This window comes from Sorex fumeus, unplaced genomic scaffold (assembly GCF_029834395.1).
Source record: "Sorex fumeus unplaced genomic scaffold, SorFum_2.1 ptg000079l, whole genome shotgun sequence".
Lineage (NCBI taxonomy): Eukaryota > Metazoa > Chordata > Mammalia > Eulipotyphla > Soricidae > Sorex > Sorex fumeus.
The window spans coordinates 3363813-3388222 of NW_026606136.1; the positions used below are offsets into that span (position 1 = coordinate 3363813).

The following is a 24410-nucleotide window of genomic DNA, read 5'->3' on the forward strand; positions in this document are numbered from 1 at the left end:
ATAATGTCCAGGAAATTCTGTGCCATTCTCTTCTGGGAGCTTTAGTTTATAATCTCTGGGTCTCGGCCATTAATGAGATTACATGGTGCCAAGGGCAGTTTGTGGGTGTGACGCCAAGCTACTGGAAAACTGAGGACCTGCGGGAAGAAGGCCCAGTCCCAATCCGAGCAGGCTTGGAGATCTCAGTCATGGGTTCCCGCGTACCTAAGTTCTTCCTGCTGGTCCTCTCTCAGGTGAGGTTCACCCCCTCTTGGGTGAGGTTCATCCAAGTGTGTGGAGAGTGGCCTTGAGCATGGCAGCAGTTGGGTTCTAGAGGTTTTCAGCCACCAGGGTTCTGTTTGGGGCGGGGAGGGAAACTCAACCTGCCCTCCCCCAACCTAGGTATTTTAGGCCATATTAAAGTGTACCACCAACTTTGATCCAGACTCACAAATGAATCTCAAATGGATTAGCTCCCTACAGAGATATCTCTGGACTCCAATCATTTACATAGTTAGAATTCCAGGAGCGCACACGATCTCTTATGATATTCATAATAAAAGTAAAAAAGTAAAGTAAAGGCCCTCCCGTTGATCATCGATTTGCTCGAGCGGGCCCAGTAACGTCTCCATTGGAGACTTTATTGTTACTGTGTTTGGCATATCGAATACGTCACGGGGAGCTTGCAAGGCTCTGCTGTGCGGGCAAGATACTCTCGGTAGCTTGTCGGGCTCTCCGAGAGGGGTGGAGGAATCGAACTCGGGTCGGCCATGTTGGCTGCATGCAAGGCAAACGCCCTACTGCTGTGCTATCGCTCCAGCCCTATATTCATAATAAGCAATAGAAAATAAATTATATAGAATCTGCCTGTGGCAGGCAGGCTTGAACGGTGGTAGGAAGATGCAATGGTGGTGGGAAAGTGTAATAGTGGTGGGACTGGTGTTGATATATTGAATGTAGTCAATTAATGTGAACAACCTTATGAAAATAAAATTTTTTAAAAAAATGAAAAGTTATGTCTAAGCCTATTACCTAGCATATTAAAAAAAAAGTGACTGATCTTGGACATGGATTTTCCACACCATCACAAGCACTGAAGCGCAATTTTGTTTGGACCCAGTGTTCGCTTGAGGTTATTTGTGCTCCTTCTACTGTGTTGACTCTTATTACCACCTCAGAGAACAGCACTTTGCAGCACTGTGAGGAAAACAAGTGATGTGTGTATACTCTCTCATGTAACATGTAAAGCAACCCCAGCAGTCAAATCCAAGTCCTATTAACCTACTGGTAAGGGTCAGGAGCCCCGCTGACAGCAGAACTGAGACTGGAGATTCAATGTACAATGTACAGCACACTAGGCAAAGAAGCACAGATCCAGGAAAAGAGCTACAAAAGTGTGTGTGTGTGTGTGTGTGTGTGTGTGTGTGTGTGTGTGTGTGGCGGGGGGGGTCGGGGGGGGACAGAGAGAAGGAGACGGCTGCCACCAGGAAAACAAGAGCAGCAGGAAGAGGAATAAGCAGGCAGGTGGTGTCACGGGTGAGTGGGTTTTGCCCATAACTGGAGAAGAGCTATAGCAAAGTCATCTGAACAGGTTCATTCGGTCCCAACCTCCAGGTGGAGAACAGATTTCAGACCTACGTTCCTATCTTACCCACTCAAAGACCTCAGCTCACTCACAGTATAAGGAATCTGACTTGGGGGGTACGAGTGCCAGGGCCAAAGCAGGAAAGGGACCCTGAAGAAGAATGGCATTAAGTGACATCTAAGAAGGTATCAGTCACATCACACTGTCCCAGGTGGGCAAAGGAGGATTAGTGTGGCTTCTTCTCACATGCTAACAGACCCAGTCCTTCTGGCCAGATGCAGGGTAAGAACAATCAGCTATGTGACAGATTCAGAAACACAACAGTCAAAAATCCCAAGTAAGGCTCCACAACCAAAACATAGTAATTAAGATTCTAGACACAATAAAACATTTTCAGGCACAGGAGATTAATCAAATCTCCCCTTTTGCTTGAAATATGAACATTTTATGGAATTGGGAGCATTATTAAAGAGGATAGATTTATTTAACACAGGTAGGAAGTGAAATGTACCATGAGACACGTGGGTGTAAATTTCAACTACTTAACACCACTAATTCTTACAGTCCCTAATATACTTGCCCTGCTTTCTTAATCAGGATACACAATATATCAAAATCATAGAGTGGCTTAATAGTGCTTTCATCACTATAAATATTAGATACATTTATACTCTCCTTTATACTTCTTTCTGTAGCTAAAGACAAGTAACTTACCCAAAGCCTTAAAAATCCAACAGATTCATGATTCTGGTGGTGACGGGGGATGGATGTTTTGCGATTGGGTTTTTCTTGGGGGGAGGGGAGCTTTATTTTTGGTTTTCAGGGCCACACCCAGTGAAGCTTAGGAGTTACTCCTGGCTCTATGCTCAACAACTGCTCCTGGCAGTGCTTGGGGGCCCACACGGGATGCTAGGGATCCAATCCAGCTCTATTGTGTGCAAGGTTAATGTCCTACAAACTGTTCTATTATTCTGACCCCAGATTACTGATTCTGATCATCAGATTACTCTTCTGTGATATTATTTCAAACTACCACTCGTGTGTTTTTAGCAATAGCACAGCGGTAGGGCGTTCGCCTTACAAGCGGCCAACATGGCCAACCCGAGTTCGATTCCTCCGCCCCTCTCGGAGAGCCCGGCAAGCTACCAAGAGTATTCGATATGCCAGACACAGTAACAACAAAGTCTCCAATGGAGACGTTACTGGGCCCGCTCGAGCAAATCGACGATCAACGGGAGGGCCTTTTTTTTAAGTATTTGATCAACAGACCTACACTAAATACTACTAAAATCTATCACTTGATCACTTGACATCCCGTTACTCATCGATTCGCTTGAGCAGGCACCAGTAACGTCTCCATTCGTCCCTATCACGTGCTAGTGTAGCCCAATGGCGTCTTCTCATTGTAGGAACACGAAGAGCCTAAAACCAATCGTTCAGGGTCTTGATGAAGAAGTCTGACCATCTCGTAGGTGAGCAGCCATGCAATCTTTTGACGTTCCGTGAAATCCAGTCGGTAATGGCTCTAGTCCAGTGGTCATCTCCAAATCTCATTACGTGTCCAGCCCATCTGATTTTCGAAGACTTGGCAAACGAGACAGCATATCTGATTCTTGATCATCAGCATCCTTGATTCTTGATCATCAGCGTCCCTGATTCTTGATCATCGACGGATGTCGGAACTCCGGATTCTTTCTCTCATTTGAGTGAAGTGTGATACTCCAAGCATAGCTCTTTCAATTACTCTTTGGGAGACCTGAATAGTGTTCTCATCCTGTTTTCATAGAGCCCAGGTCTCTGTGGCGTATGTTAATGCAGGAAGAACAATGGAATCAAAGGTCGGAGGTTCTTCGTCCTCTTAGCTATTTTTTTTCTTTGTGGGTCACAGCCGGCAATGCACAGGGGTTACTCCTGGCTCTGCACTCAGGAATTACTCCTGGCAATGCTCAGGGGACCATATGGGATGCTGGGGATCGAACCCAGGTTGGCCACTTGCAAGACAAACGTCCTACCCGCTGTGCTATCGCCCCAGCCCCTTAGCTATTTCTTTGATGTTCTTGAAGGCGTTCCAAGCTGCTCTCTTCCTCTTGAGCAACTCAGGTGCTAGGTCATTCGTCATGTTGACTTCTCGACCTAGGTACACATAACTTTCATTCGGAGATGTTCATTCCATTGAGAGCAAATGGAATGTCAGGAATGAGACTGTTTCTCATAAACATTGTCCTCATGAGATTCAGCTGCAGTACGACCTTTCCACACTCATGGTCAAAGTTGGTCAGCATTTGTGCCACTTGGCTAATGTTTGGTGTTATTAGAATGATGTTATCAGCAAAGCGAAGGTGCTGACTGTCTATCTTCACTCCCATTCCTTCCCATTCCAGTCATCGCATGACGTTCTCGAGGGTGGTACTGAAGAGTTTCAGTGAAATGGTATCACCCTGCTGAACCCTATCTTGACATGGATGATCAATTACTTCCTTGTAGAATGGTGAGATCCTGGTAGTGAATCTGTAATACAGCTCACAGAGGATCCTGATGTAGTGAGTTTGAACGGCCTGTTTGGCTAGGGCTTAGATGACTGCTTCAGTCTCAACAGAATCAAAGGCCTTCTTTAAATCAATGAATGTTAGACAGAGCGGCATCTTGAACTCCCAAAAAACCTCAATGAGCTTGGTTATCGTGTGTATATGGTCGATCGTGCTGAATCCTTTTCGAAACCCAGGTTTGCTCGCACTGGTTGGCCTTCATGTAGTGTTCTGCCAATCCTATTCAGGAAGACTCAAGTGAACAGTTTGTAGACGACAGACAACAGGTAGATCGGGCAATAGTTGCCAATGTCACGGATGTCTCCCTTCTTCTACAATACTACAGTTCCACTGGTTTTCCATTAGGACGGAACCTTGCATTCAGCAGGTAGAGTGTGAAGAGCCGAGCCATTGATGACTACTGACAGCAGGTTCTTCAGGTGTTCAGGTCTGACTTTGTCTGGGGCCGGGTGCTGTTTGCTTCTTTATCTAAGAAATGGCATATCGGATTTCGGAAGGGAGAACGTTGGGACCAACACATCCATCCTACGGAATTTAGTATGTGGGCAAGTGGACGTGGCTATGGAAGAGATCTGAGTAGAAGTCATGGATAATTTTCTCCACTGCCCTTCTGGAAGATATGATAGAAAAAATTCATCAGGACGTCGGAGGACAGTCATCTTGGTCTTGTAGTTGGCGAAGGACAGACTAGCGTTGCAAATCGTTTTCCTGGCTTCTGCCGCATCGGCCAGCACTGCTGCTCTTCTCTCTTTGAGGTCTTCCATTATCACTTCTCTGCACTGCTTTGCAAGCTCAGACATTCTCTTGTGGTTGCCTGAGGCTTGCGTCAAGCCATGTTGGCAAATGAGCTCAAGAGTTTTAAAAGACAGGCGTCTTTTTGTGGCTCTCTCTCTCTCTCTCTCTCTCTCTCTCTCTCTCAGCATTCCTCGCACAATCATGCAGGTGCTGAACCAGTCTAATGTATTCTTCGCCAATGTTGTAAACGAGCAGAAGTTATGGATAATCGCCTCCATTGCCCTTCTGGAAGATGTGATAGATCCATCAAGATGTCGGAGAGCAGTCTCCACTACCTCCACTACCCAGCCGCTGCCACGCTCCAGGACACTTTCCAGATGCTCTGGCCAAGACTCACACATGAGTGAAGCCCCACAGAACAAGGTAAGGGGAACTCTGTGACCATGGACTCCAGGCTCAATGGGACCCAGGAACAGAGATCCTCTGCCTACTCCCACCAATCTCCAGCGACCAAGGGATAAAAACTATAAATCCCACCCTACCCTGCCCTATCTGCTTCCACCAACCTCTGGCTACACAGGGATTACACACAGAAGATCCACCCTACTGGTACCAGATAAATACCTCATCGGCAGACCTCCACTACTTCCACTACCCAGCCTCCACCACACTCCAGGACGATTTCCGGACACATCATAAGATACTTAATACCCATCTTCCAAGATTACCGCACCATATTTGATAGGGTTCAAATATGGTTTGAACCATGGGAACACCTGCAAGGGTGATTAGAGGCCGTTTAAAGCCTCTATCCCTCTCCAAGAGCCTGGCAAGCTACCGAGAATATCCCGCCCGCACAGCAGAGCCTGGCAAGCTATCCGTGGTGTATTCGATATGCCAAAACCAGTAAATACTAAAATCTACTAGTTATCCTACAGCTGGGGACTGAATTTGGGTTGACTACAAACAAGGCAAGTGCTTTACCCATTGTACTTTTCCTCTCTCTCTGACCGCCCAGAAATTGAAATTTTATATTGACATAGAAATAACAATGAGATGATTTTTTTTAAAACAAAATTTTGGGGAGATGCATCTGAGTTCTTGGCCTTGCATTTGTGAGGTCCTGGATTCAATCTACACAATGGAAATAGTCACGGTCACGGTCACGGTCCTCCCGTTGTTCGTCAATTTGCTCGAGCGGGCCCAGTAACGTCTCCATTGGAGACTTTGTTGTTACTGTGTCTGGCATATCGAATATGTCACGGGTAGCTTGCCAGGCTCTGCCGTGCGAGCGAGGTACTCTCGGTAGCTTGCCGGGTTCTCCGAGAGGGGTGGAGGAATCGAACTCGGGTCGGCCATGTTGGCTGCGTGCAAGGCAAATGCCCTACCCTCTATGCTATTGCTCCAGCCCAATGGAAAGAGTAATAATAAATAAATAAACAAATAAACAAAGAACACAGACTTTTTAGCAGGTGAGTTAATATCTCAAGGGTTGGAACCCATGCTTTGCTAACAGGAGTCCAGAGTTTGATCTCAGTATATCATGGTCCCCCACAAATACCCACCATAAGGAGTCTCTGAACACAGCACTAGGAGTAGCCCTGTAGCCTCACCAGATGTGATCCCTTCCACCAAAAAATGAAGGGGTCAATAGTAGAATGCCTGCTTCATGTGTATGAGGGCCTGAGTTCAATCACCAGCACCTGAAATAGCTTTCAATAATTTATACATTAGTACATGTATACCTTTAAACTGGGCTGGAGCGATAGCACAGCGGGTAGGGCGTCTGCCTTGCACGCAGCCAACATGGCCAACCCGAGTTCGATTCCTCCGCCCCTCTCGGAGAGCCCGGCAAGCTACCGAGAGTATTCGATATGCCAGACACAGTAACAACAAAGTCTCCAATGGAGACGTTACTGGGCCCGCTCGAGCAAATCGACGATCAACGGGAGGGCCTTTACTTTTACCTTTAAATATAAAAGGAAATCTAGTTTTCATCCTAAATAATATGTAATAAATATCAAATACAAACCCATGTCATCTTTAATTCTAATTATCATGCCATACCATGATATCTTCCATTATTTCTTATTTACTTGATAAAAATTTTATTTCATCAACCCTGTGAACCGAATAAATAGATGCTTGTGTAACACACATTATATCTACAGCATAATTCTCATCCATGTTATATAACATCACGCGACATACTTCTAAGGCAAATGGCCTGGAAGTTGAACTAATTTGCATAATCAATTATATAACTAATTTACAAAATATATACTAGGTGTTTTGGGGTGGTCAGAGAGAGAGGAAAAGTACAATGGGTAAAGCACTTGCCTTGTTTGTAGTCAACCTAAATTCAACCCCCAGCTGTAGGGTAACACAGTTTTGTCCTTCCTGGATAGCCTCAAGTAGTTTAGGTTTATTGGGTTGCTCCTGTCACAGTGCTCCCATTCCTCTGTGTTTATTTGTAACTTCTTTCTTTGTGCTCCGTTGACTTGTAAATATTGTTTTTCTCTAGTTTATTCAGAGCAATGCCCTTTATGTATGGACACAAGAAGACATGCTTTCATAATGTGACTCTCAGTGATATTTTCCTCCTGGGAATCTGTTCTCTCACCTAAGCCTCAGCTGCCCTTTCTTCCTAGTGCTCCCCAAAAGCAGGGTCCTAACGAGGAACTGGATGGAACCAGGGCAAGCGGTAAGCTATGTGCTACTCTGGCATCAAGATGGACCTGGCCAAAGCGCCATATTGCTTAACTATAAATTAAGAGCTTGGTCATGGACAAACGTGGTCATGATCCAAAAAAGTAATAACCAGATTTGGACCCTGCTAGGGTTAGGAATGATTAATCTGGCCTGAGCACTGTAGTCTGAGTGTGTGGCAAGATGTTCCCAGGAGAGCTGCACTACAAGCTTCAATAGTATCGCTTACTGTGTCCATACAAAAATAACTAGTATTAAGATGTTGATAGTTCCTGGACTGAGGAAAGAAGAAAAACACCTTAGGAGGTATTTTGCCTGGGGCAGTCAGGAAGGGCTTTGGAATATGTTTTAGGTAGTGTTCCCTTTGAATTTGGTGGGCCCTCAGGAAGGGCTTCCTTTATCTTTTTTATGCTTAGGAAAAAATTGAAAAAAAGTTTTATATATATTTTTATTTTTATTAGTGAAACACCATGAGGTACAATTGTAGACTTACAAATTTTTGTGCTTGGGTTTCAGGGCTTTCTTATGTTGATTTTGCTACCTGACTGGGTGCAGTGTCAGCCCAGAGAGAAGGGAGTTGGAGACAAGAGAGCTGGAGAGAGACAGCAGGGCAGCATGATGAACCATGGAGAAGCTGGTAAGAGGGACAGAGAGAAAAGAATGTAGAAGAATAATACAGGAGCAAGCACGTGGAGAGAGAGAGAGAGAGAGAGAGAGAGAGAGAGAGAGAGAGAGAGAGCCCAAGCTACAAGATGGAGCACGGAGAGATGAGCGGGAGAGACAGGAGGAGACGGGAATGAGGGGCAGTGTGAGACTAGAATGGGAGGCTCAGAGAGACTGGGGCAGGCACACAGGAAGAATGGAATAAACGGCAACTGATCAATCAACTGGATTGGCCCTCGCTTCCTCCGCCGTCTGCCCTAGGGCCTAGGCTGCCCCAGCTGGGTGAGCAGCCTGGGCCCACCCTGAATGCGGGCGGTGAGGGGGAGAGCCGTCGGGGGCCCCCCTGGCCGACCCTAAAAGAGATTATACACCCAGCAGCCCATATGATCCACAGAACACTGCCAGGAGTGATCCCTGAGCAAAAAGCCAGTAGTAAGCCCTGGCACCAGTGGGTGTGGCCCAAACTCCCACCATCCCCAAAATAAAAATACTAGGTATTTTCATGTTCTTTTCCAATCTTGGAGAAATGACATTCATTTCCGCATTTCCCAGCACTACTAGAAGCATCACCCAAGAACAGAATCAAGTTCTGCCCCCATAAAAAAACTGATAGTCACTGACCACTGAAAGGGTAAAGAGACCTGTGGGCCCACCATACTAAAAGCACAGAATGAGAAGGCTCTGCTTACGACTACTTCTCAGGGCAGATTTAAGAAGCAAAATACAGTAATGCATTTCCAGCCTCTGCAGTGGTAAGAGCATGAGGACCCAATCTGCTTTAAAGGTTCACTAAATGTCAACATTCCACAAGAGATAAGAGACAAGCATTTATTGCATGCCATGTGTGTCGTCACTATGCTGGTAATTTTCATCACACTATTTAGTACTTATATGATATTATGACCCAATTTATGTATGTCTTCCACAAAATGATTTGACTTCTGAACAACAAAGTCAAGATTCAAGTCGAGGCAGAATAAATGAAATGTCTTCAATTCACAACTAAATTCTAATTAATGTCCCTAACAAGGCCCCTTACCTCCCTCCCTCTTCCAGACACAGCAGAGACCAGACAGAGGAAGTTTGGAATGCTTACAAGTCCCATTACACAGGAGAACCCTGTGTTAAAGTGTGTAGTGGAAGCTCCCATTTCTACCAAGGCCACTTTCTCAACCATGTAGTTTCTGTGGTTCCTTCAGCACAGATGTGTCCTCTCCCTATTTCCTTGAAGTCAGAGTAATCTGACAAGACAGGGTCCAGTTCAGATGCTTCACTGAAGTCCTTCCCACATATGCCCACGTCACACCCAAAAATGTGCAAAAATGAGAGGTGCAGCTCCCTGCACAAACTTCTACATAAGAGCTTAAATGCCATCCCCCAATCATCTTTTCTATTTTTGTACCATGCATGTGTTTTAATGCACATATACACATTCCCCTCCACACAGCGATTACACCGTTAGAATGATCTGACCCGGGAACAGCTTGCAATAGATTTGAAAAATGAGTGATAACCTCATTTCACTAAAGAAACACTTCAATTTGATATTTCCGGGTCAATGCAAATACTTCCTACATATGAAACAGGCATTTCTTTTGAGAAATAACTAATCCAGAATGAAACAATAATACAAATAGCTCTTATTGTATACAGTTATAATCACTTTTATCATTCTTTATTTCATATGATATAAATACAAATTTATGGTTAATAAATATATTTGGGACCCTGTATCGAAGGCCAAATACAAAAGGAAGTGTACCACTAGTTCATATGTATAAGTGTTCCAAAAGATGTCATAGAAAAAAATTATGAAGACTTACTGCCCTCTGCTGGTACCTGCTACACATTACCCGTGCATTTTGAATTTAAGAACTAGAATAATGAAATCTATTAATATTTAAGCATGATTCTCCATAATACAATTTACACAGTCTAATAGTGAGTTTTGATTATATAGGTATGATAAACACACATACTGTACATGTCTTAAAGAAAATCAATATGCAATTCCCAGCTTTTTTACTACAACAAATACAGAACATGAACTATATACTATCTGGGAAAAGTTCCAGAACAAATTTCCATCCTCCCAACAATTCTTGAATAGAAAATGTGCATTGATGCTGTCTATTGTCATTTCTGAATCAATGAGGAATGTGACCTTAGAGATCAATAGTAACGACCAAACTGAAGTTTGGAATGCTTACAAGTCCCATAAGAACGCAGAGCACACACTGATCACTGAGCTCCTCTCCAGTAAGATTTGGATCACAAGCTAAGGATCCTGAAGGAGACAGATTTCAGAACATTTCTACCATGTGGCTCTGAAGACATCCAACGCAAGTTTAGCATTCTCTCTAGAAAGCGACATCTAAACCTGTAAGAACAATTTCATTGTACAATGAATGGAAATTTCAGTAGCACAGAAATAGTGCTTGAAAGATGAAAGTTCTGTTTTATACACCTCAAATTATACTCATCATAGAGCCCTATAATTAACCATATACACTCTTCTATATCTCTTTTCTATCAGTCTGAATACTTTTTTTAAAAGCTTCACATTATGTATTGATTAACTCAATTGTAATTTAACTTAACAAATTTCGGAGAGTGTCATTAGATATATACTTATCTAAATGTTCTTAACGTACATTGGAATTCCCTAAAAATATCGACTGGTAGTGCTACATCTTCAGAATGATTTCAAATAAGGGATGAGGGTCCCATAGATACCCGCGTTTAAAGTGATTAGAAGGGCTGGAGCGATAGCACAGCAGGCAGGGCATTTGCCTAGCACGAAGCTGACTCGGGTTCAATTCCTCTGTCCCTCTCGGAGAGCCCACCAAGCTACCAAGAGTATCCTGCCCTCACGGCAGAGCCTGGCAAGCTCCCTCTGGTGTATTCGATATGCCAAAAACAGTGACAAGTCTCACAATGGAGACGTTACTGGTGCCCACTGGAGCAAATCGATGAACAATGGGAGGACAGCGCTAAAGTGCTCCAGAAGGGATGAAGATATAGTATAGCAGGCAGAGCACCTTCCCTGCACAAAACTGACCTGGGTTCAATCCCCAGCACTCCATATGTTTCCTGAGACCCACCGTAAGTGATCCTCAACACAGAGTCAGGAATAAGCCCTCAGCACAGCTGAGTATACCCCCACCCACTCACAAAAAACATAAACAGAAGGACTGTTCTAGAAACTCTGAACTTTATCACAAATATGACACCATTTCCAGGAAATAATACAGACATTACATGCCAGACATATAAACAAGTATTGTCCAGTGAAATTTTTGATTCAGCAAAGCGAAGATTGGTAGCAACTTGATTCTACATCTCACTTGAGTCTACAAGTGTACACAAACAATTATATTGAAATATGTAATACCGAGGGTGTTCATTGTCCAAGGAGAAATCTATGGAAGCCAAAGGGTTTTATGTTCTTGTGGGAAACGTGCAGTATGGGTGGAAAACAGTGAGAACTAACATTACATAATGAGCATGCAACCCTAAGAATAACACCCTCGACTATGTAAGGTTATTTATTTATCTATTTATTTTTGCTTTTGGGGTCACACCCAGTGATACTCAGGGGTTATTCCTGGCTCTGCACTCAGGAATTACTCCTTGTGGTGCTCAGGGGACCATAGGGGATGCCAGGGATAAACCCGGTCGACCATGTGCAAAGCAAACACCCTATCAGCCATACTATCACTCCAGCCCCAGAAGCTCATTCTTGTCAATCAGAAATTTCACTATAATATCTACATATATTTTATAACTATGTACAGCTGGCCTTTCCTCTTAATTTTACTACTGCTGAAAGTAGGCCCTAGAAACTTCAATAGAAGAGAAGCACTGATAAAACTGAAATAAAAATTTATAATTTTTTTCACTCTTTCTACAAATACCTGGAGACACTGACACACTGATCACTGATCACTGTCCTCCTGTTGTTCATCGATTTGCTCGAGCGGGCCCAGTAACATCTCCATTGAGACTTTGTTGTTACTGTGTCTGGCATATCAAATATGTCACGGGGAGCTTGCCAGGCTCTGCCATGCAGGTGAGATACTCTCGGTAGCTTGCCGGGCTGATCACTGTCCTCCCATTGTTCATCGATTTGCTCGAGCGGGCCCAGTAACGTCTCCATTGAGACTTTGTTGTTACTGTGTCTGGCATATCGAATACTCTCGGTAGCTTGCCGGGCTCTCCGAGAGGGGCGGAGGAATCGAACTCGGGTCGGCCATGTTGGCTGCGTGTAAGGCAAACGCCCTACCCACTGTGCTATCACTCCAGCCCACACTGAGACACAGTGCAGAGAAAATATTAAAGTTTAAGAAACCCAAGGCTATATCTTCAGGATACTCAATAAAGACAAGCTACATAAATAAAACTTGATAATGAAAGGCTAAAAATTATAAATAACAATTAAATTTCTACTTGGATTAAGTGAAAAAAATACATTAGCTCAACTATATGATATGATGGATTTTCTATACCTTGCTTGGGGGTTATCTTTGAATTTCATGTGTAGTAAACATTTTTTAATTGGAGTGTTTATGGATGGAAGGCACACCTATGATGACTGGGAGCTACTCCTGACTCAGTGCTCAGAGGTTGCTCTCTGCAGTGGTTGGGTGGCCACATGGAGCTAATGATTAAAACCAGGTCTCCTGCACACAAAACATGTTCTCTATTCCTTAATTATTTTTGTAATCCAAGAATCCAAGATAACAATATTGACTAAACATTTTGAAATTTTAAAATACTTCTTACAACCATAAAGCTACCCTATGTTTCATCATAATATGATTCTTACTTTATGCCAAAGTTGAGATTCCCAAACTGAAAATACAGGCAACTCTATCCATATCTCATATTTCTTTGAAATTCAACAGGTTTATCTTTGTTCTGCAATCCACATAACTCCAGTTCAACACGGGTATATTCAGAGAACAGAGATGGCCAAGGATGCGACAGGTTAGAGCGACAGTTGCCCAAAGAAAACTACAAAGGCCCAAGAAAGGCGTCACAGTAGCCATGAGTCCACACATAAATAGCTTATACAAGAATGAAAACCTGGTTAGGGGACAAATAACAGTCCCACTATTATTTCAGAAGCAAGGAAAAGTGATCAATAGGTAATGGGAAAATCATGTAGATTGGAAGTCTAGAGATATTAAAAAAAAAAACTCCTTGTCCAAAAGTATGGACAAAGAAATCACAGGAAAGATAATCATCTTCGGCTTTAATGAGTTCAAAAAAAAAAAAAACAGAATCCCACCTAGACCTCTGTGAATCCTACAAAAAACGAATCTCGTGCAAACCTGATCACTAGCTCTCCGTGATGTTGCAGATGTGAGGGGAACCATGTTTGCTAAAATCACTGCAGTGACAGAAATAGACTAACTGCAGATCTTACTAGGGTTGTCTATTCTATCCTAGCTTAAAAAAAAACTCTCAATCATGTTTCCCTGAAGTTACAGTGATATATAGATATATATATATAGACAGATATATGTATACACACACATGTGTCTAGACGTACAAGGACAACTACAACTTGCTAGTGAAACAGAGTGGGAAATCAGGAAGGCTTTGCCTCATCCATGATCAGCAATGGAGGAAAGGAAGTCCAAGAAAAACAGAGTGAAACAGAGCATTTCAATCCCTAACTTATGTAAAAACAACCAGAAATACTCCAAAACAATTACAAAGCAAACAAAAAGGATAATGTTTATAGAAAATAAAGCCAAGATTTAGAGCAGTAATGTAAAAATATTGGTATTAATTTAAAAGAATTACATTCTATAATCATATATAAAATTTAAATGAGTTTAGCTATACCTAAAAATAAGAATTATAAAAATAAACAAATTAAAATATAAAATTGACTTCTCCAAATTAAGAGATTAAAACAAAATTAAATTTTTTTTTTTTTGCTTTTTGGGTCATACCTGGTGATGCACAGAGGTTACTCCTAGCTTTGCACTCAGGAATTACCCCTGGCGGTGCTCAGGGGACTATATGGGATACTGGGAATCGAACCCGGGTCAGTCACATGCAAGGCAAATGCCCTACCCACTGTGCTATTGCTCTAGCCCCAAAGTTAAACTATTTTTTAAAAAGAAAATGCTTTCAGTAACAGGCTCAATATTAGAAATAATCATTTTCACGTTACCTATGTGAAGACAAATTCTGAAAGACTCTGACATATAGCTAAATATTACTTGATTCAATAATTGTCCTTCCATTTCAAACTAATCCATTCAGGGACCAGAACAATAGTACAGTGATTTGGGCAGTTGCTTTGCACTTGGCTGACCTGGGCTCGATCATGGAAACCACAAATTGTCCCCCAAACCTCACCAGAAGTGACCTGAGCTCAGAGCCAAGAGCAAACCCTAAGACCCTAAGCAGTGCCGGGTGTACCCCCACCCACAACATAAATAAATAAATAAAATTGATCAGTTTCCTATTTTGAACCAAGATGAGTGAACTTTTTTTAAGATACATGCAAAACACAAAATTACATATGTGGTAATATTCCACTTTGCTTTAAAATATACTTACATATAGAAAAAAAAGGTCTGGACTTATAAAACTGATTTGAGATTTCACCAAACTGAATCTCAAAGTTTCACAGTATTTGGATTAACTAGAATACAAAACTAGAAGATTCTTCCCAAAAGCAGGTAATAAATGCATGTTAAATTAAACAAGATTCAAGACTAAGAAATTTGGTGGACATTTACTAGGATTCCTGAACCTTCTGTTTCAAAGAAAAAAAACCACTGAAGCAGAAGGGTCAGAACCACTAATGTACCCAGTGAATAATTTTGGGGTCCAGACCCTAATGACTGATTAGCACAACAAAAAATTGGAAGTTGACTCCTGATTTTCCCTGAAGACAACTGCTTTATAACAATGCCTATTTGACTTTATCCTACAAAGTGTCCATAAGTAAGAAGTGGGAATTACATCAAAGCTAAATCAATGGGATAATACTGGAGTCCAAATAATTCTATAGAAACTCAAGAAAATATATTTGACCAGTCCACTCATCAAACATAAGGACTCAGATGCAAATGCTATCATTCAGCAAAGAAAAGCTATGTTGGCATTAGCTACCCTCGAGAATTAACTATGGTACAATATGCTGACATCGCAGGTGCAGGCAGGACACATCAGCAAAGATAGGACAGGAAACATGCAAGTGCATTAGGTCCAGTGAGCCATCTGTTCTGCATGGAAGGAATGAAAATAGAGCAATGAACTACGGCATTCGTTTTCTAAATGCCGGTTTGTTAACAAGATCTGTGCGATGAACTCTTATGTACCACCCTGACTCCATCACGCCTGTCAGAAAAAATGCACTGCACACCACCTGTCATACACTAATAGGATAACTTAGAAGATTTTTCTAATAAATACCTCCAGATAAGTTTTACATGCCATAAATGAAAGATATATTAAAAGGAAAGAGAACTTTGAAATACCTTGTAAAATAATGCACATGATATTGATCAACGTGATATAAAATTAAAGTATATAGAGACATAACTGACATTTTTAAAGGACATACAAGAACTTATTAACAGGTCTAACCTTTAAGAGAAGAACTGAAAAAGGCATCGCTAAATAATTTTTCTGTACTCTAAAATATTTGAACATGCACATAGACCAAACCTAAGATACAGCTCACTGAGAGCATTTTTCTTGCATGCATTAGGCTCTGGATTTGATCCCTTGTACCATCACCCCTCCCAAAAATATAGACTAACTTTAGCTCTTATTTATATACTTTTTAATAATGGGCACTTAGGTATTAAGAACAATAGTTATTTCCTTTAAAATCACCGTCACTGTCCTCCCATTGTTCATCGATTTGCTCAAGCAGGCCCAGTAACGTCTCCATTGTGAGATTTGTTACTGTGTTTGGCATATCGAATACATCACAGGTAGCTTGCCAAGTTTTGCCGTGCGGGCAAGATACTCTCAGTAGCTTGCCAGGCTCTCCGAGAGGGGCGGAGGAATCGAACTCAGGTCGGACATGTTGGCTGCGTGCAAGGCAAACGCCCTACCCGCTGTGCTATCACTCCAGCCCTCCTTTAAAATAATGTCCTATAAAACTAAAAAATCATCTGACATCAGAGAGATAGTTCAACAGGTATGGTGTTTGCCTTGCATGTGGCCAGCCTGGTTTTAATCTCCAGCATTAATAATAAATAAAAGCAAGATAATTAACTCAATGGTGGCCATATAACTGGATATTTTAATAATTTAATTTTGCTGATAAAACTAGCATCAGTACAATCATTTTGTTTGCTTACACTTCTGATCTTCCAAGTACAGGAAATGGGACAAAGGGCATGGAAATGTTGAGGAGTATTTATAAAAATCACCTACCATTCTTTAGGTAATTTATGCCCTTTAAACTATCTCCAAAAGGGAGCCATGTACAGGAGGTAGGGCACTTGCCTTGCATCCTATATGGTTCCCAAACCCTGCCAAGAGTCATTCCTGAGTGCAGAGCCTGAAGACACCCCTGAGCACTGCCGGGTGTGCCCCCCCCAAAAAAAACATGAATAAATAAAAGAACATTAAAAAAGAAGAAGAAAAATTATTAAGTAAACTGCGACCAAAATAGGGTCAGAGAGTGCAGCAGACAAAGCAGTGCCTTACATGCTTCCAAGCCAGATACAGTGCCCAGCACGGCACATGGTGCCTCAAACAGCTAGGAGTGATCGCTGAGCACAGCTGGGTGTGGAAAAAGAAAAAATTATTTGAGTTAATTAAAAAAAATTAAACTTTCACCACAAGAGTCGAATACCCACTCTATCAAATACATTGTACTGATCAAGGAAATTTATTTTATGTATACTTATATGATTATAAAAATTTCATAATTACTTTGACTACAATATTAAAGTTTCCATTTTATTCACCTGCAAAAGAAGAGGTTTTCATTCTATTTTAATAGGTAAAGGTAAAGGTAAAGGCCCTCCCGTTGATCGTCGATTTGCTCGAGCGGGCCCAGTAACATCTCCATTGGAGACTGTTGTTACTGTGTCTGGCATATCGAATACTCTCGGTAGCTTGCCGGGCTCTCCGAGAGGGGTGGAGGAATCGAACTCGGGTCGGCCATGTTGGCCGCTTGTAAGGCGAACGCCCTACTGCTGTCTTATCGCTCCAGCCCATCAGAATAGCCCAACTCATTAAAATGCAATACTTAAAATTACTTGTTAAGATCATCTACTTCTCAATTCTTAATTCAAGCAAAAACCTGGAGCATGAGAGAGCCAGGTGTGGAGTATATCAAATTTAGCAGGAATCTCAAACATCCAGTTACTTTTCCAAGGATTTACTAACACCCAATCCTTCCAATTCAGCAGAGGGCCCAAGAGCTATCATATGTTTCAAAATATATTAAACAACCTCATCAAATTCCTCCTCTCAGGACTGTGACCCACAGAATCCCAAATACTGTTAGTTGATGCACTTCCTTTCACACCGCCTCCATTTTAACAGAAAGTAAAAGTGAATGAATGTGAGAATCATTGGAAATACATACAGCTTTTAGCACTCATCCTGCAAATACCTCCATGGTCACTGTGTCTGAGCATCCCCAGGCTGAGCTCCACCAGTCTTCCCCAATTACTAGTCAGAGGTTCACTTAGAATGACCTATGACCAATGATGAATCACTTTTTAATCAATATTCTGGTCCAGGGATGTAGATCAATAGCACAGTGCATGTTAACATACATAAGATCCTGGATTCAATCCCTGCCGCCACACAATACGTGTGTGTGTGTGTGTGTGTGTGTGTGTGTGTGTGTGTGTGTGTGTTTTCAGGGACAAAGGCATGATGTTAGGTGACTGCCCACCACAAGAACTAGAGCTCACAGACCCACTCCAATCAGAACCAGAAAACCTGCAGGTCTGTGCAATTGGGCTGTTTTATTCACACCCAAAGCATACATACTTTCACTTTTTTATTATTATTGCTACTAAGGAAGGAAGTACTCTGGAGATTTTGCTATAAATAAATACATTTTTTGCAATGGATAAATAAATTTTATCAGAAGATAAAATTAAGAAAGCGAAACGTTAGTATGTTTTCATTTTCATTTATCTGGTGACCTGATACAAACTCAATGACGTTTATGATTTATGGATTTCATGATAAATACTTTGCAAACTTCAACTTTGCTTGTCTTCATCTAGGGCAACAAACCTCCAACCGGTCTCTTAAAACAAGCTGTCATCTGCCTGTATGTCTCCAGCAATTCTACAGTCTTTTCTACTTGGCCAGGATTGCCCACTGCTAATCCTGGTAATTGATCCCTTACCACTGGAAAAGAAAAGAGGATTTCCCTCAGACCACCCACGTCTACCACAAAGCTAAAGTGAATTCTCCAAACAAGATTTATGTAAGAAAAATGCAGTAGAAACACTATCCAAATATACCACATACCTATTCATTCCCCAACATACCTTCCAAGGCTCCTTACATGCCTACTTTAAATTATTTTTCATAACACCTGTACAAAGCTATAATCTCCATTTTGCATACACAGGAAGATGAGTCACAAAGCTAGCAAAAAAGAAAGGGGAAGGAAGCATACACAAAATTCCAGAATCTAGCAAGTCCCTAAACCTTCATGTCCTTCACTGCACATGAAAGGAACTTAAAGCACGGCTCCAATCCATTCATCTAGAGATTCAACACAGTGTATTTGTCTACTGTCTCCATCACTACATAGCTACCTCTTGAGGAAATTCAAATAATACAATATAAATCATGGAATCTTAATAATTATATGACTTATGTTTCGAATTATGCATATTCAAGATACAAGATATGTATTTTTATAAAACTAATTTTGTCATTATACATAAAACATAAATCATGTTAAGGGTCCTTTCTTAATGTATTCTATACATTTTATAAAAGTTATAAAATACAATCGTAGTGAAATATACATTTGTGTGTGTGTGTGTGTATAAGCCACATTCCCTATAACCCAAAATACTATTATTGGATATAAAACAGATAAATCCCCAAGATTTAGATTTTACTTCTTCAAAGTATCATGCTAAGCGAAATGAGTCAGAAAGAGAGGGATAGACATAGAAAGATTGCATTCTTCTGGGGAACATAAAGTGACAAAATAAGAGATTAACACCCAAGAATAGCCGAGATTAGCGCCAGGAGGTTTACTCCATGGCTTGGAGGCCAGCCACGCATGCTAGGGGAAAGAGCATCTCAGAGAGAGAAGGGAGCACCAAATAAAGGGTGTTGGGAGGATCCTCCCAGGATGGGAGAAACATGCTGAAAGTAGACTATAGACCAAACATGATTGCCACCCACTGCCTCTTTTGCAAACCACAACACCGAACAGGAGAGAGAGAACAAAAAGGAATGCCCTGCCACAGAGTGGGGTGGGAGGGATACTGGGATCCGTGGTGGTGAAAAATGGGCACTGGTGGAGGGATGGGTATTGGATCATTGTATAACAAAAACCCAAGCACAAAAATTTTTAAGTCTACAACTGTACCTCATGGTGTCTCACTAATAAAAATTTAAAAAAAAAAGATTTTACTTCTTCAGACTTTTTTAACTTTATTTAAACACAGTGATGTACAAAGTTGTTCATAATACAGTTTTTCTCAGCATTCCATGTTTCAACCCCAATCCCATCACCAATGTGACGTCCACCACTTAATCACTTAATCACTTAACTTCCCGTTAGTCATCGATTTGCTCGAGCGGGCGCCAGTAACGTCTCCATTTGTCCCTGTCGCGTGCTAGTGTAGCCCAATGGCATCTGTTCGCTCCGGGAACATGAAGGGCCTCAAACCGATCGTTCATGATCTTGACGAGGAGTGACCCACCCACCCACCCACCCACACCTTCAAACCTACCCACTTAATAATTTTAAATTGATTGTTAGAACTAAGTGACTAAAGCCGTTATTGAAAGATACCTCAGTGAAAGAAGATTTGTGAAAATTCTGTTATCTAAAAATGGGGTTATTAAGGCATTGTCTGTGGGCTTACTAAGCTGTATTTTGCTAGGTGAGTCTTCGCTGCCATTGATTTTGTTTATTGAGCTTATCTGGCTTGTAGGTTACTCTCCCATTTAAGTTGGTGTGCTCTTACTGGGCTATCAATATTGTAAAATTTAGAGATGCTTCTTCAGGAATTCCAGTATCTGTAGAACTGGACACATGAGTTTACATGGCAGTGGCTGTAGAATGTAGCTGTGGCTGCTGGGGCTTCTGGAAGTATGGATGTGTGTATGTGGGGGGGGGGGGGGGGAAGGTTTCCCACGCCCACTCTGAGATGACCCCACAGTTTCCAGCAAAAACCAGTGTGCCTGGAATTTTCATCAGCTTGGTGTCTCTGTAGAGATTAGCCATAGAGTAGTGAAGTTGGGTACTGGCATGGTGTCAATTGTGGGGTGTAGGTGTAGCCTCAGGGGCTTCAGAACAATGGGGACTTGCCCCATCCACATCCCAAGGACACCCCAAAGTTTTCAGCCTGAAGATGTTTTAATTACATTAAACTTTTTTTTTAATTTTTATTAGTGAAACACCATGAGGTACAGTTGTAGACTTACAAATTTTTGTGCTTGGGTTTCGATTATACAATGATCAAATACCTATCCCTCCACCAGTGCCCATTTTCAATCACCACGGATCCCAGTATCCCTCCCACCCCCCACCCCCCCATCCCACCCTGTCTCTGTGGTAGGGCATTCCCCTCTGTTCTCTCTCTCCTTTTGGGTGCTGTGGTTTGCAAAAGAGGCATCGAGTGGCAATCATGTTAAGTCCATAGTCTACTTCAACATGCATCTCCCATCCTGGGAGGATCATCCAAATACCCTTTAGTTTGTGCTCCCAAATCTATCTGAGCTGCCCTTGCCCCTAGCATGCCCGGCTGGCCTCTAAGCCATGGAGTAATCCTCCTGGTACTGATCTCGGCTATTCTTGGGTATTAATCTCCTATTTTGTTACTTTTTATGTCCCCCAGATGAATGCAATCTTTCTATGTCTATCCCTCTCTTTCTGACTCATTTCGCTTAGCATGGTACTTTCCATGTTGTACCACTTGTATGTAAATTTCATGACTTCATCTTTTCTAACAGCTACATAGTACTCCATTGTGCAGATGAATTACATTAAACTTTAAGTCAAAAACTTTCCCTTAGGTTCAGGGCAATCGTACAGTGGGTAAGGCATCTGCCTTGCATACAGCTGACCCAGGTTCAATCCCCCAGGATCCGATATGGTCCCCCAAGTACTGCCAAGAGTGATTTCTGAGTGCAGAGCCACAAGTAACCCCCGAACATTGTGAGCTGTAAACTAAAAGGAAATAAATAGTTTCCCTTAACTATTTATTCATTTGCCATATAAGCGGGCTGAAGCGATAGCACAGCAGGTAGGGCATTTGCCTTGCATGCAGCAGACCTGGGTTCGATTCCTCTCCTCCTCTCGGAGAGCCTGGCAAGCTACCGAGAGTATCCCGCCCTCACAGCAAAGCCTGGCAAGTTACCCATGCCTGCTGGTGCCTGATGGAGCAAATTGATGAACAACAGAAGGACAGTGCTACAGTGTTACAGTGCCATATAAGCACTAAATTCAAGTGTCAGAGCCAGGGAGAGCATTCCGGGGCTTCTAAGCACTTATCTTGTACAAGGCTGACTTCAGTTTGATCCGAGCGGAGCATATGATTCCCCCATGTACCAAGAGAAACCTCAGCACATAACCAGGGAAAAGCCCTGGTATGAGCAAAAACTACTGCCCTTCAACCCAACCATAAAAAGAACATACGTGTATGTGTGTGCACCTGTGTCTGTGCTCAGGAGTACATATATACATACATATTTCAGGGCTGGCTGCTCAAGAGAGTGCAGGTCTTTGCACGTGGCAGACCCAGGTTAGATACTCTGCAGTACATAGTACCCTGAAGACCATAACAAGTAACCCTTGAGCACAGAGCCAGGAGTTGCCTCTGAGCAGAGTTAGGTGTGGCTATACGCAGCCCCCACCACATAAATTTGTTTTCAAAAAAATCAATAATAAAATCACGATAAAAACTATACTCAACTTTATTTAATTTTAAATAAATTTAATCAAATTATTTAAGGCACTGTTTGCAATTATTAAGGCAAACAAGAAGGCATGCAAGTATTCTTATTATCCTCCCTGAAAAATAATACTTAAAAAAACTGCAAACTGATCAATAAAAATGAAACACAAAAGTAATGTCTGGCAGAATTCACTGCAGGCACTGAATTCTGCATATAACTCCACTAAGAATTTAATCAAGATCTCAGCTTCAATGCTGGAAATCACCTTTGTGAGTAAGCAGAGTGTCCAGAGAATGGTGCCTTACTCATGAGTAGAAGTGGCCACAGTCAGTAGAGGATAAAAGGACATTTACAATAATAGGTAAGGCGAAAAGAGGGAGAGAACTAAGCAGTAGAATTCACATTATGAGACTCTTTAGGGTCTGCTAACTGGGGGTCATCTTTTCTCTTTAGACAACCTAAAATTCAGATTATTCTCATTGGCAAGGTTTTCCTACTAAGACAGTAACAGATTAACCACGGTGCATTTTTTAGCTTTATTTTCTCTGATACTTACATATCAAACCCTGATTCAGCCAAAGACTACCTCCAGCTTTCAATCTGAGGAAGGACCCTGCAGTGGCAGAGTCAGCCCCCAGGACTACAAACTCCTGGAGGAAACCCCAGGCTAAATTGTGACTAGCAATTCTTTAAAACAAGAGGTGCGCTCACCTTTCCATCACCTTGCTCAGAGCAGAGAGAGGAATAGATCCACCGATTAAAGGCTGATTATAGCCACTGACCTCGGTGAAATCCCATTAAAACTTTCTTTTGATTCAAAGAGTTTCTATCAAAGGATCAGGAAAGCGAGATTTCCATTCAAAGCATCGAACCAGCATATGTGGCTCTTGTTCTGCAGCAGCAAGCAGGTATCTTGACGGAAGGGAACAGTGACCCGCACTGACATGACTTATTTAGTACATCTACTTCCTGTTTAACTCTCCCACTTCAATAAAAGCAAACCCAGAGCCTGAGAGAACAACTCAACAGGCTAAGTACATGCTATACATGCTGGAAGCCCAAGTGTGATCCCCAGCACTACAAGGTCCTCTGAGAACCATTAAGAGTGAGCTCTGCGCACTGTCAGGGTAGAACAAACCCCCCAGAAATGCCACTATGCAGTTACGTCAAAAGTTCAGACCTGATGATAAAAGTTACCGTAGTCCTCCTTGAACTAGCTTTTCCTTCCAGTTAGTGCATTTCATTAAAAAATCATATACAGGATGGGGGGTGGGAGGGATACTGGGATCCGTGGTGGTGGGAAATGGGCACTGGTGGAGGGATGGGTATTTGATCACTGTATAATTGAAACCCAAGCACAAAGATTTGTAAGTCTACAACTGTACCTCATGGTGTCTCACTAATAAAAAAAAAAATCATATACATCTTTTGAGGTCATTTAAAATCAAATAACTGGCAGTTAATTAAGTTAATAAGTTATGCAAACAGTAAGACTGCACCAAGAAATCACTCTCTTGACAGATATAGAATGATTGCATTCATTTGTGGAATATAATATACGCACGTATAGCATGAGATTAACATACAAGCTGAGGTTAAACAGAGGCCAGGAGGACAGGTCAATGGTTGGAAGTTTGCCACAAGTGTGTGTGGGGTTGAAGGGCACAGGTAAAGGGATATACCTGATAACCTTTCATTAACTGTATTGCAAACCATAAAGTCCAAAAGGTGAGAGAGAAATAGAGAGAGAGAGAAGGGGGGGAGAGAGAGAGAAGAAAAGTGCTTGCCATGGTGGCAAGCGGTGGGACAGGGTGACAGGGTGACAGGGTGAGAAACTGGGACCACTGGTGATGGGAAAAGTACACTGGTGAAGGGACAGGTGTTGAAACATATGACTGAAATTCAATCCTGAACGACTTTGTAAATGTGTATGTCACTGTGATTCAATTTAAAAATAAATAAATAAATAAATGGGGAAAAAATTTAAAAAAGAAAAGAAATCACCTTCTTTTAGGACAGAGAAGTGTTGATAAATTTCAAAGACTCACTAACAAGACACGCTCTCTATCTGTGAGACAGAAACA

General features: G+C 42.0%; 1 protein-coding gene and 1 non-coding gene across 2 annotated transcripts in view; one reads left to right on the top strand and one right to left on the bottom strand.

Annotated features, from left to right (window-relative positions):
• KDM4C (lysine demethylase 4C) overlaps nucleotides 1-24410 on the bottom strand; it is a 443969-nt gene that overhangs the window by 279764 nt on the left and 139795 nt on the right. The gene's annotated exons all lie outside the window — the stretch shown is intronic.
• On the top strand, nucleotides 13546-13678 carry LOC130038799 (small nucleolar RNA SNORA66). The gene has a single exon (XR_008794788.1). It is a non-coding gene; the product is annotated as a small nucleolar RNA SNORA66 (small nucleolar RNA).